The sequence below is a fragment of the Cervus canadensis genome, chromosome 28 (assembly GCF_019320065.1).
Source record: "Cervus canadensis isolate Bull #8, Minnesota chromosome 28, ASM1932006v1, whole genome shotgun sequence".
In the NCBI taxonomy this organism is placed as follows: Eukaryota; Metazoa; Chordata; class Mammalia; order Artiodactyla; family Cervidae; genus Cervus; species Cervus canadensis.
The window spans coordinates 43,881,174-43,892,838 of NC_057413.1; positions in this window are offsets into that span (position 1 = coordinate 43,881,174).

Consider the following 11,665-nt stretch of genomic DNA (forward strand, 5'->3'; position numbering starts at 1 on the left):
GGGGCGGGCGCCGCTGACTTCCAGCCAATCGCTTGCTGGAAAGGAAGTTGGCTTTCTGCTGATAGGGTCCCAGTTCCTCCGCCCACAGCGCTCTACGCCCAAGACTACAATTCCCAAGGTGCTTTGCGTATGATGGAGGCCTGCGTGTGGATTTAAAAAAAAAAAAAAAACCAAACCCAAATCGGCCAGAAAAAAGTGCGGTTTCTCTCTGTCGCTTGATGACTTAATTTCGTTTCTATTTAAGGATTATTAAAGTTCAGTAATCACCCATACCTCAAGGCTGCCACGTGTAGGAGATAGGAATCTGATGAAAAGAGAATTGGGAGCTATAATTTTTAAATTATAAGGACCCAAAACTATTTTCTCAGTTTAAACAGCAGAAGATAATTAAAGCAACTCTGACTTAGTGAAAAACCTAGGTTTCGAGTTTTGGCTCCACTACTTATTAGCTCCAGAAACTTGGAATAATTACTGACGCTTCTCTGAGCTTCCTTGATGGATTTTGGTGAGGATCAAATAAGATTTAAGTTACGGTTTCACTACTTATCTAAATGTCCATGACTTTCGTCGTCTTTTATGTTAATTTTGCTAAGGCATGTATTTTAATTATGTTCATTGGACGACTTAGTCATCACTGTGTTTTGATGACTGGCACAAAATAGATTGTCGATAAATACTTCATGTTGTTAAGACTAAATGACCATGACCAGTGTAAAAATAATTTAGAAAAGGACTTTATGTTAATAAATGAATGAGGCATGAGATTTGACAAGAGTTTCTAAGTGAAGAGCAGGGTCTTTCTAAATTAGCAAGAAGATAGATGAATGTCAGGAATTTGGATTGCAGAGAGTTGGGCAAAATAGAAACTAACTCATCAAATCAAACAAGCAGGGAGGCACCTGGTACCATGCACCTGGCCACCACCAAGATGTCTCCGTCTCTCATCCCAGCTTCATTTTGTTCCACATACCTGCTCCGCTAGTCTAGAAACCTGGAACTCTCAGCCTCTCACCAGAGAGAGAGGGAACCTCTTCCCTGAATTCTGATTTTGATAAAATCCAGAGAGGAGCCTATGATTGGCCTAGGCTAGGACCTGTACTTACTCCTAGGGTCAGGGCACTGTGACTGACTGCCTGGGTTAGAACCACCAGGTTGGAGTTGGGGGGTGAAGCAGTTCTCCCAACAGAAAGAGATGCTGCTCATATAGGAAGAAAAGTGTGAAAGTGTTAGTTGCTCAGTCATGTCTTCTCTCTGCAGCCCCATAGAGTGTAGCCTGCCAGGCTCCTCTGTCCATGGAATTCTCCAGGCAAGAATAATGAAGTGGGTAGCCATTCCCTTCTCCAGAGGATTGTCCCAAGTCAGGGATTAAACCCAGGTCTCACACATTGCAGCCAGATTCTTTATCATCTGTGCAAACTGAAGCATAGATGCCCACTGCAAAAAGAGGGGCAGGATAAGCATTTCAAAATAAATTTTGTGCACACCTTGTAAGGTAAAGGAACTAGAGGAGGTAAGGTTCGGAGAAAGGAGACCGACACCCTGCAGGAACAGCTCACCTTTAATGAGGCGAGAATGGGCAGCAGGCAGACCAGTGAAGAAAAGAGTAGGTCTATATAGAAAACATATATATGCAGAGATACACTGTTTTGAGGGGGTGTGTTTTTCCTCAAGATTATTTTGATTAGTTAGCTTTCAACAACCGGGGCAAGGAATTCCTGAGACCGGCCCGAAGACTGGGATCAGCTCGGAGCTGAACGTCATCAATCTTAATGTTCACTCCTTTCTTCAGGGAAGAAAGTTCTTTATTCTGTATAGAATGGTGGGGAGGACCTGGAGGGGAGTTTTAACTCCAGGCTATTCTGAGCAGTGTAGCTTTCCTTCATTCCAGACCCTAAGGAATATATAAAAAGAGAAAGAGAGATGGGCGTTGTCAATGTTCAGGGCTTTTTCGTGCTGGTAAATGAGGGTTGGGGGTTTGTGGTCTGGGAAGAAGGCAGTCTAAGGCCCACAGTGTTGATTTTCTATTCTAGCTGCCAAGGTCTCGAGCAGAAGAACAGTCTTGACTTGATCTTGAGAAATGGCTCAGATTCAGTCCTGGAGGATTCCCTTGAAAAGATTAAACAAACAAGGTCCAAATGTGAATAGGAGGATAATGAATGTGAATGGTCCAAGAAGGGGCAAAACCGAAGGCATCCAGCTCCAATCTGTAGACCATGACTGCCAGGAGTTGCTTAATCTCTGGCGGAGTTGAGAGGCTTGATCTGTAAGGTTTTTTGCAGCTTCCTGGACAATACCTGACTAGATGGCATAGAAGCAGCAGGATTGGTCCAGAAAAAGGCACCAACCTCCCTTTTCTGCAGTTAGTAGATCTAATCCCATTCTATTTTGTAACACTACAGCTGCCAAGGAATTGAGATGATTTTGGATAGTTATTAGACCTTGGGCTATTTCCTGGAGGCTCTCCGATCGGTCTTTAGACAGTGCATGGTAGCTTTGGATGGAGGTGGTTAGGCCGGCAGTTCCTGTTCCAATTCCAGCCGCTATTCCTAGTCCCACTAAGAGGGGAATGAAATGAATGGCTCGTTCCATTCATTTGTGAATGAGAGGAATGGGTAGGGGTTGATCATTGGGGGCTATAAAAATGTTTGGACTGGAGTATACCAGGGAGGTTCCAGTCCAATTAGTAGGTAAATAGAGGTATGTAGACTCCCCACACAAGAAAAACAGGCCTGGTATCACAATACAACAACTGAAGTCGATGGCGAAGAGGAGTCGAGGGGTGGGGGTTTGATCGTTCGTTCAAGAACAGTCAGGGACCCCACTAAGGTGGCCCCAACGATGGGAGAAGTGGAGGAATATGCTGAGGGAAACCATCCTGTAAAGGTTAAAGAAACATTATATATAATTTTTCCAGTGGCAAAGAGTAAAGTGGAGGTATGATTATGCATGGATTTAGGGATTATGCCCACGGGTTGGTCATATGAGCTATTTTGGGAATTTCTAGATATGCAAAAAGGAGCTGGTCATAATAGTGTTACTCTCTGGGTGATAGGGCCTTTCCATTGTAGGAGGGAAGGTCAGTGAGTAAAGATTCTAAGAGTTTGTTCGAATTTCGGATTTGATCATTAGTGTAAAGATATTTAAGATTTGAGACGTATAAAGGCTCTGCACAGTATGAGTGGTGTAGGGATATGTTACCAGTGGTCCAGTCAAGGATGGATGTGGGGAGGGCTGAATCTCCCAGAGGAGTGGTATGTAGACATATCCAGCAGTCTTTAGCCAATTGTGGGTTAGAAGCATTGAGGAGAGTATGGGTTAAATTAAGGGTCTGGAATAGATAGCTGAGTTGAGGATTTTGAAAGAGTTCTTGGGTCAGAGGAAAGAGAGAAGATAAAAAGAAGATGTCAAGCAACATTTGAGGAAGTGAATATAAGATAGGCTACTGTGGAGAATTGGATTTTGAAAGGGTAAAAGTTATAAAAGGTTCCCTGCAGCCACAGGGTGAAGATGTAATCTTCAATGTGTTTGAACGTGAATCCTTGAGAACTCACGACCCAGATATGTGCCAGGAGTTGTTCCAGAAATAATTGTAGCCATGAAACCGACAGGTTCATCCATCGTCAGTTGGGGCCAGTGGAAGCCGGGAGAACTTCAGAGTTGTAGGGCCTCTGTGAGAAACTTGATAAGTATTAGTCTGATAAGCATTCTCATCATTGGGCTGCATAACCTTTTTTAGTCAAGTAATGTGCACCCAAGGGGTGATTTCTTTTAATTTTGCAGCAGTAGGGGTCAGCAGAATTACCATGTAGGGTCCTGGCCATTTTGGGGTTAGATCTGAGTGGGACTGAACTGTCACATAGACTTTGTCTCCTATTTGGAAGGCTGGGTACGGGAGATTGGGATGTGGTCGAAGGAACAGGTTATCCATATGTTGTCAAAGGGCATCTCGTATCTGGGCAGGTAAGGGAAAAGGAAGGTGGGATGGTAGTTTGGGACCGTCATGGCAGTGGGGGAGTCCTAAAGGTACTATGGGCCTCCAACACTTGGCCTTGGATGGACTGATATTTAGAGGTTTTTTTGGTGAGGCCTGGACCTTTAAGAAGGCTAAAGGAAGGAGTTTAGTCCAGTCTTGCTGAACTTTGATTGTTAATTTGATCAGAGTTTCTTTTAGGGCTTGGTTGGCTCTCTCAACCTTACTGGAGGACTGGGGGTGATAAGGAATGTGAAACCTCCCAGGAACTTGAAGGGTTCATGAAATAAATATTTTGGGTGATTTGGGATGTGAACTCGGGCCTGTTGTCAGACTGGAGGGAGGAGGGCATTCCAAACCCAGGGAGAATTTCAGTAAGAATAAGGTGAGTAACCATAGGGGCTTGTTTGTTAGTAGTTGGGAAAGCTTCAATCCATCCAGAAGATGTATCTGCGAAGACTAGGAGGAATTTAATCCTTTCTACGGGTGGCATGTGGGTGAAATCTACTTGCCAGTCTTGTGCGGGAAGATGCCCGCGAATTTGGTGGGTGGGGAAAGCAGGGGGGCAAATGTTAGAATTAGGGTCTGTCTGCTGACAAGTGATACAAGTTTGGGTCAGATTATTTAAATAAGTCACGTTGTCTTTAGTCAGCTCAATAGAATCCTGAAGGATAGTCTTAAGCACTTTTGCAGAGGGGTGCAAGAGGGAATGTAAATATGAAAGTAATGTGAGGATGTTAGACTCATCAATTTAGGCTATAGTAAAGACAGGACTAACAGAGGTGGCCTACCACTTTGCTTCATGATCTCCTATATTGTTATAAAAGGAGGTAGGGCCATGTCGAAATCCCATATAATTGACAGCTTTGGAAGCAATTTGTGCCTTGGAGAGCAAGACTCTGTAGCCTCAGTTGCCTGGGGCATTTAATATGTAACATGTGGACTAGGCAGTTATGGTGAGAGGAACTACATTACAATAAATCGTCTACATATTGAAGTAAGGTAGCAGAACCTAGGTCTAAAGTTTGTAAGTCTCTTCGAAGGGCTGGATCAAAAAAATGAGGGCTATCTCTAAACCCTTGTGGCAAAATAGTCCAAGTTAATTGTTGAGACTGGTATGTGTCTGGGTCCACCCAGGTAAAGGCAAATAGGGGCTGTGAGGAGTGGTGAAGAGGTACAGTAAAGAAAGCATCTTTGAGGTCTAATACCGTGGAATAGAGTGTTTCAGGGGGAATATGTGAGAGAAAGGTGTAGGAATTAGTGACCATGGGGTGTACAGGTATTATGGCCTCATTGATCCTGCAAAGATCTTGGACTAGATGCCAGGAGCAGGGTCCCTTTTTGACTGCCAGTATGGGGGTATTCTGGAGTGAAGAGATAGGCCGCAAAAGGCCGGCTTTGGGCAGTTGGGAGATTATTGGTTTAAGTCCTTGTTGGGATTCTGTGGTCAGGGTATCTTGAGTTTGAGTTATGACCTGAGAGGTATTCTTAAGAAAAACCTGTATGGGGAATGGTGTTGAGCTACTGATGGGGCTTCGGTGTCCCAAACCCGAGGATTTATCAGGGGAAGATCAGGGGGCAGGTTTTGGGAGTGAGGGCTGGCCAAGGGTTTGGGTGCCATTTGGATGCGAAGAATTGATGTGGGCTCTAAGAATGGGAGGTTTATAGAAGTTTGCAGCTTAGCGAGACGATCACGTCCCATTAATGCCATTGGGCATTGGGGAACTACTATAAAATAAAGTGTTGTTTTGCCAAAAGAACAAAGGAGAGGGGGCTGTTATTTGGGGATGAAAAGGGATCTTTTCATGAGACCCTTTTGATGGCCACTTCTGAAGGTTGGAGAGAGCCTTGAAAGGAGGTTAAAAGTGAAAAGGCCGCTCCAGTGTCTATTATGAACGAATCTTCGTGTCCGGCCACTGTGCCAATTACCTGAAGCTCCGAGTCCGTCCATATGGGGTGTACTTGGGGTCTGGAGCTTGGGCTCTGTCACTGGAATAATTCAGGCACAATTGGATTGTCTCTCACCTCATCTGAGGAACCATGGTCTGGGGTGCCAGGGCCCCCCAGAGTCTGGTTCCCGGCCCATTGTTGTTGGGCCTGAGGTGGACCCCGAGATTTGGTAGGTAGTACCTGAGGATAATCCATTTTCCAGTGGCCCCATTGTTTGCAAGTGGGGCAGGGTTTGGTGGGTGGCTGGGGGTTTGGGCAGGACTTAGCCCAGTGTCCCGTTTGGTTACATCTGAAGCAGGGGTCTAGAGGGTTAGGTCCCATACGGGTGGGCTGAGGTTGATGGGCCAAAGGGATTGAATTTTTTTCTTGGTTAGCTGCAGCGAATAAAGCATATTTGGCCTTTCTTTCATTTTCTTTTTCCTTTTTCGCTTTTTCCTCCCTATTATTGAAAACGTTAAAGGCTATTTCTAGGAGATCTTGCTGAGGAGTTTCGGGGCCCTTTTCTAACTGAGGTAGTTTTCAGTGAATATCAGGGGCTAACTTATGAACTGGACGTGTAAGTATAGGAGTCCAGCGGGTGTGAAAATATCTAGGTTACTGTATTTCTGGACTGCCTCAGTAAGCCGTGAAAGAAAAAGGGCAGGGTTTTCATCCTTTTTTTGAGTCACTTCTCTAATCTTATCGTAGTTAACATGAATGTGGGAGTTTTTAACATTCCTTTTAGTAAACAGGTGATCATATGATGTAGGTACCAGATGCCGGCATTGCCGGCTTGATATGTCCACCATGGCTCAGATAAAAGAACTGTATCATCAGCCACTGGATTAGTCCTATGTTGGTTATGGAATTGATCAGCATGAGTTTGGGCTTCCTGCCATATCTGATCCTTTTCATCGGGGGTTAACGTGGCATTTAGGATGTAATAAAGATCATTCTGGACAGGGAGGCCTGGCATGCTGCGATTTATGGGGTCTCAAAGAGTCAGACATGACTGAGCAACTGAACTGAACTAAAAGGTCATTCCAGGTTAAGTGATGTGCTTGTGTAAGGCAGAGGAATTCCTTCCTATATCTAGTAGGATTTTCTGAAAAAGATTCCAATTTTTCTTCAATTTGGCTCATATCAGAAATTGAGAAAGGCACATGAATCCGTGTAGGGCCCTCTGGTCCCACTACCTCTCTGAGAGGAAACATGTGTTTGCTTCGGGACCTGATCAATGGAGGGGGAGTGGAAATCTCTTTTGGGGTTTTGGGGGTCATTGCTTCCTGATTTGGAGGACGAAGGGCTAGAGTGTGAGGTCTCGTTTCTGGAAGCCTCACATCTGGGACGGTAGGAAGGAGGCTCACCTGCCGGGTCGAAATCAGGAGCTGAGGGTTTAGGGGGCCTTTTAAGGTCTTTTAGATTTGGATTCTTTTGTAGTGGAGGAGGAGGGAAAACAGAGGAGAATTTGATAGGAAGAACAGTCCTTGCAGAGAGAAGGGTAGTTTCTAAGTTCCCAGAAGTCTTGAATATAGGGGACCTCTGACCATTTGCCATTCTGTTTGAGGAAGTTAGTGAGATCTGATAAAATATTAAAATCGAAAATCCCAAACTCAGGCCAGCGGTTTTGGTTATTCAATTTGTATTGAGGCCAAATTTGAGTACAAAGTGACTTGAGTTTATGAACCTTGAGATTGGTCAAGAGTAGAGGTTTGAGGTTTTGTTTTATGCAGGCCAAGAGAGAGTCCCTCGGGATAGATTGGCTTGACCCCATAGCAAATGGCTAACAACTGTCTGGTCTAGAGAAAAGGTCATCACCTAATTCTTCGACCAGGCAAAGGGAGAGAGAGACTCTGAAGGAGGGAGGTGCGTCCCCCAGGTCCCTCCCCAGAGGGCCTTTTGGCCGGAGGGTTCCCCGGGAACCCTGAAAGGAGCATAGTCTATGGCGCCCTAGAGTACCGTCCGAGCTTACCTGGGCTACTGGGTCAGGTGCGAATTCGTGGTGGATGGAGGGATGTTGAATGGCAAAAGGCCTCTGTCCTGGAGTTGGTCAGTCTCTCAAAAAAGACAGTGTAGAGGAAAGAGGAAGAGAGAGAGAGAGAGAGAGAGAGAGAGAGAGAGAGAGAGGCCAATAGTCCCCGGGGTACGTGGAAAACCAATAAAGCCTTTACACAGGGCTTGTACGGCTCACGAAGGCACAGGGCGTCCTCTCGAGGAAGTCTTGAAAGCCCAGGTGGGAAAGTGAGCTCGGCAGGCTTCCACGCTTCCAAGAGCTGGCCGTGGAGAGTGAGAATAAGAAGGAACCTCAACCTCCCTGGTTTCAGCACCAAAAATGTAAGATAAAGGAACCAGGGAAGGCAAGGTTCAGAGAAGGCAGGAGACCGACACTGCAGGAACAGATCACCTTTAATGAGGCGAGAAGGGGCAGCAGGCAGACTGAACTGCTGCGCTAGGTCAGGAAAAGGGTAGGTGTATATAGAAAACATATATATGTGGAGATGCACTGTTTTGAGGGGCTGTGTTTTTCCTCAAGATTATTTTGATTAGTTAGCTTTCAACAACTGGGGCAAGGACTTCTTGAGACGGCCGGAGACTGGGATCTGCTGGGAGCTGAACATCATCAATCTTAATGTTCATTCCTTTCTTCGGGGGAGAAAGTTCTTTATTCTGTATAGAATGGTGGGGAGGGCCTGGAGGGGAGTTTTAACTCCAGGCTATTCTGAGCCGTGTAGCTTTCCTTCACACCTGGTGTTAACTTACTGGGGAATATTGAGTCAAAACTCATTGTACTAGAATTACAGTACTTAGACATGCTAAACCCAGGGATTGAGGTATTACACTGCATTACCAGTAAATTTTTGCATAGGAAATCCAGATGAAATAAATTTGTCTGAAATATTTTATTGAAAAGACATTCCGAACTGTTTTTCCTCTAACCCCTCTGGTGAATTTCCCAGAATATGTGAGAGATAAACCGTGTAAATGGATAGGAAGACCCAATATCGTGAAATGCTTTTTCCTTTATAAATTAATACAGTAATGTAATGCAATTCCAATTAAAACCCTGATAGGTTTTTCAATGAATTGAATAAGCCAATTGTAGATTCTAATTTTAGAGTCCCAAATAGACAAGACACACTTGAAGAATAAATAAGGGGAGCATCCTAGTAACCTAGTGGTTAGGGTCAGGGAACTGAGATTTCCCAAGCCATTTGGCAAGCCCAAAAAAAAAAAAAAAAGTAAGGAAACCTACCTATCTAGATAACAAGAGTTTAAATCTATAGTAAGGGACTTGCCTGGTGGTCCAGTGGTTAAGAATCCACCTTCCAATGCAGGGACACAAGTTTGATCCCTGTTCGAGGAACTGAAAAGCCGCATGCCATGGGGCAACTAAGCCCACACGTCACAACTGCTGAGCCCAGGAGCTCTGGAGCCTGCACACCACAACTAGAGGAGCTCTCGAGGTGCAACGGAAGATCCCACATGCCGCAGTGAAGATTCTGAGTGCTGCAACTAAGACCTGATGCAGCCAAATAAATGAATAAATAAATAAATCTACAGGAAGACAATATGGTGATGGCACTGGTATAGATCAATAAATGGAAACTGTGGCAAGCAGCTGTAAAACAACTCCAGTAATCCCCAGCTCCTGGTAGTTGTGCTCTTGAGTTAGCCCCTCCTTTTGAATATAGGTTTGGTGACTCACTTCGAAGAAAGATAATATGGCAGAAGTGATGGGCTGTCACTTCTGAGTCAAACTATGTAATAACTGTGATTCTTGTCTTAGGATCTCTCTCTCTTTTTCTCCAATCTCTCATAAGAGGGTAAGTTAAGCTGCCGTGTTGTGAGCAGCACCATAGAGAGACCCAGGTAACAGGGAATTGATGTTCCCTGTGAATAGCCAGTGAGGACCTGAGACTTGCCAATGGCCATGTAAGGGGGCTTGGAAGTGAGTCCTCTCCTAGGGAAGTTTGAGAGGACTGCTGCCCCAGGTGACCCCTTAACTTTGATTTTGTGAGAATTCTTGGCTAGTCCACTCCCAGATTCCTAACCTATAGAAACTATGGGAGATAATAAATTTTTGTTGTTTTTAGCTGCTAAAGTTTTGGAGTAATTTGTTATGCAGTAATTTGTTATGATACACAGCTAACACACACACGCATGCACATGAAAATTTGATTTAGATCAGAGCTAGTACTGCAGATCAGTGGGGAAAGGATGACTTTTCCAATGAACTGTCCTGGAACACTATCATTTATCTATATGAAAAAAGTAATTTTCTCCATTTCATACCACAAAGAATAACAGAAGTCCAACTGTATTAAAGATATAAAAGTGAAAAGGCAAAACTTAAAACATGTAAAGATTAAGATATCAGAGAATCGCTTTATAAACTCATGGTAGGAATTTCTTAATGAGATGTAAAAGCACAAAATATAAAAAAAGAAATATTCTAACTAAAGCATACCATTAAAAAAGTAAAAAGACAAACCACAAAGCAGGAGAAAGTAGGGGAAACACACATAGCCAACAAAGGATCAGTATCCATAACATGTAAAAACCCTGAAAAATTAATGAGAGAAAGATAACTCAATAGAAAAAATGCCAAAAGAGAAAAATAAGTAGTTAACAAAAGATGAGACAAAAGTAGCTAGTAGGCACATAAAAAAATGCTCTAACTTGCTGGAAAACAGGGAAATGCAATTAAATATAAAAATGAGGTTTCTTTCATATTCTTCTGATTGAGAAAAATTTAAAAATTTGTTGTCTATCAGTATCAAGTGTTGGTGTGAATGAGGAGCAATGTTTGCTGGTGGAAACCAAAATTATTATAAACATTTTGGGAAATAATTTGACAGTATCTAAAGTAAGCAAAATATTCAAACATGTGGGTAGTTCACAAAATTTAGAACTAGTTGAACAATCAGGCCTTGGGAGAAATAGGAATAGAGAGTTTCCATGAATTCAGGATAGTTTCTCTGGATTCATCAGTAGACCAATTTGCTCAATGCCCCTTTTATCTTTGTCTGTCTCCATTCAAGATTTACAGTCTTGCCTGCTGAGAGTCTAGTTAATCTAGTTTTCACATGCGTATCCCCGCAGGGCTCTGAGACCAGTGTCCTCCAGAATTACAGGACAGGAGAAATTCCCTAAACCCAAAGGAAGGAGGGCTGGGCAGACAAAAGATGTTTACGGTTTTGTGATAGCAATGTAAAATATTCTTTTATCATATTTCAAATAGGTTATGGTTGTGACTAGGAAGTCACAAGTCACTAGGTCACAAGTCACAAGTAACTAGGACTATGGTTGTGACTATGTTGATTTTTTGCATAGTAATATTGCAACCAGCCATCTAACAGAATTCTCATATTCTTTTTTAAAAAATTAATTAATTTATTTTAATTGGAGGCTAATTACTTTACAATATTGTGGTGGTTTTTGCCATACATTGACAAGAATCAGCCATGGGTGTACATGTGTCCCTCTGTCCCAAACCCCCCTCCCAAACCCCCTCCCTCCCTCCCTCCCCATCCTATCCTTCTGGGTTTTCCCAGTGCACCGGCTTTGAGTGCCCTGTTTCATGCATCGCACTTGGACTGGTCATCTACTTCACATATGACAATATAAATGTTTTAATCTATGCTCTCAAATCATCCCACCCTTGTCTTTTCCCACAGAGTCCAAAAGTCTGTTCTCTTTTGCTCTCTTGCATATAGGGTCATTGATACCATCTTTCTAAATTCCATATGTATGCATTAATATACT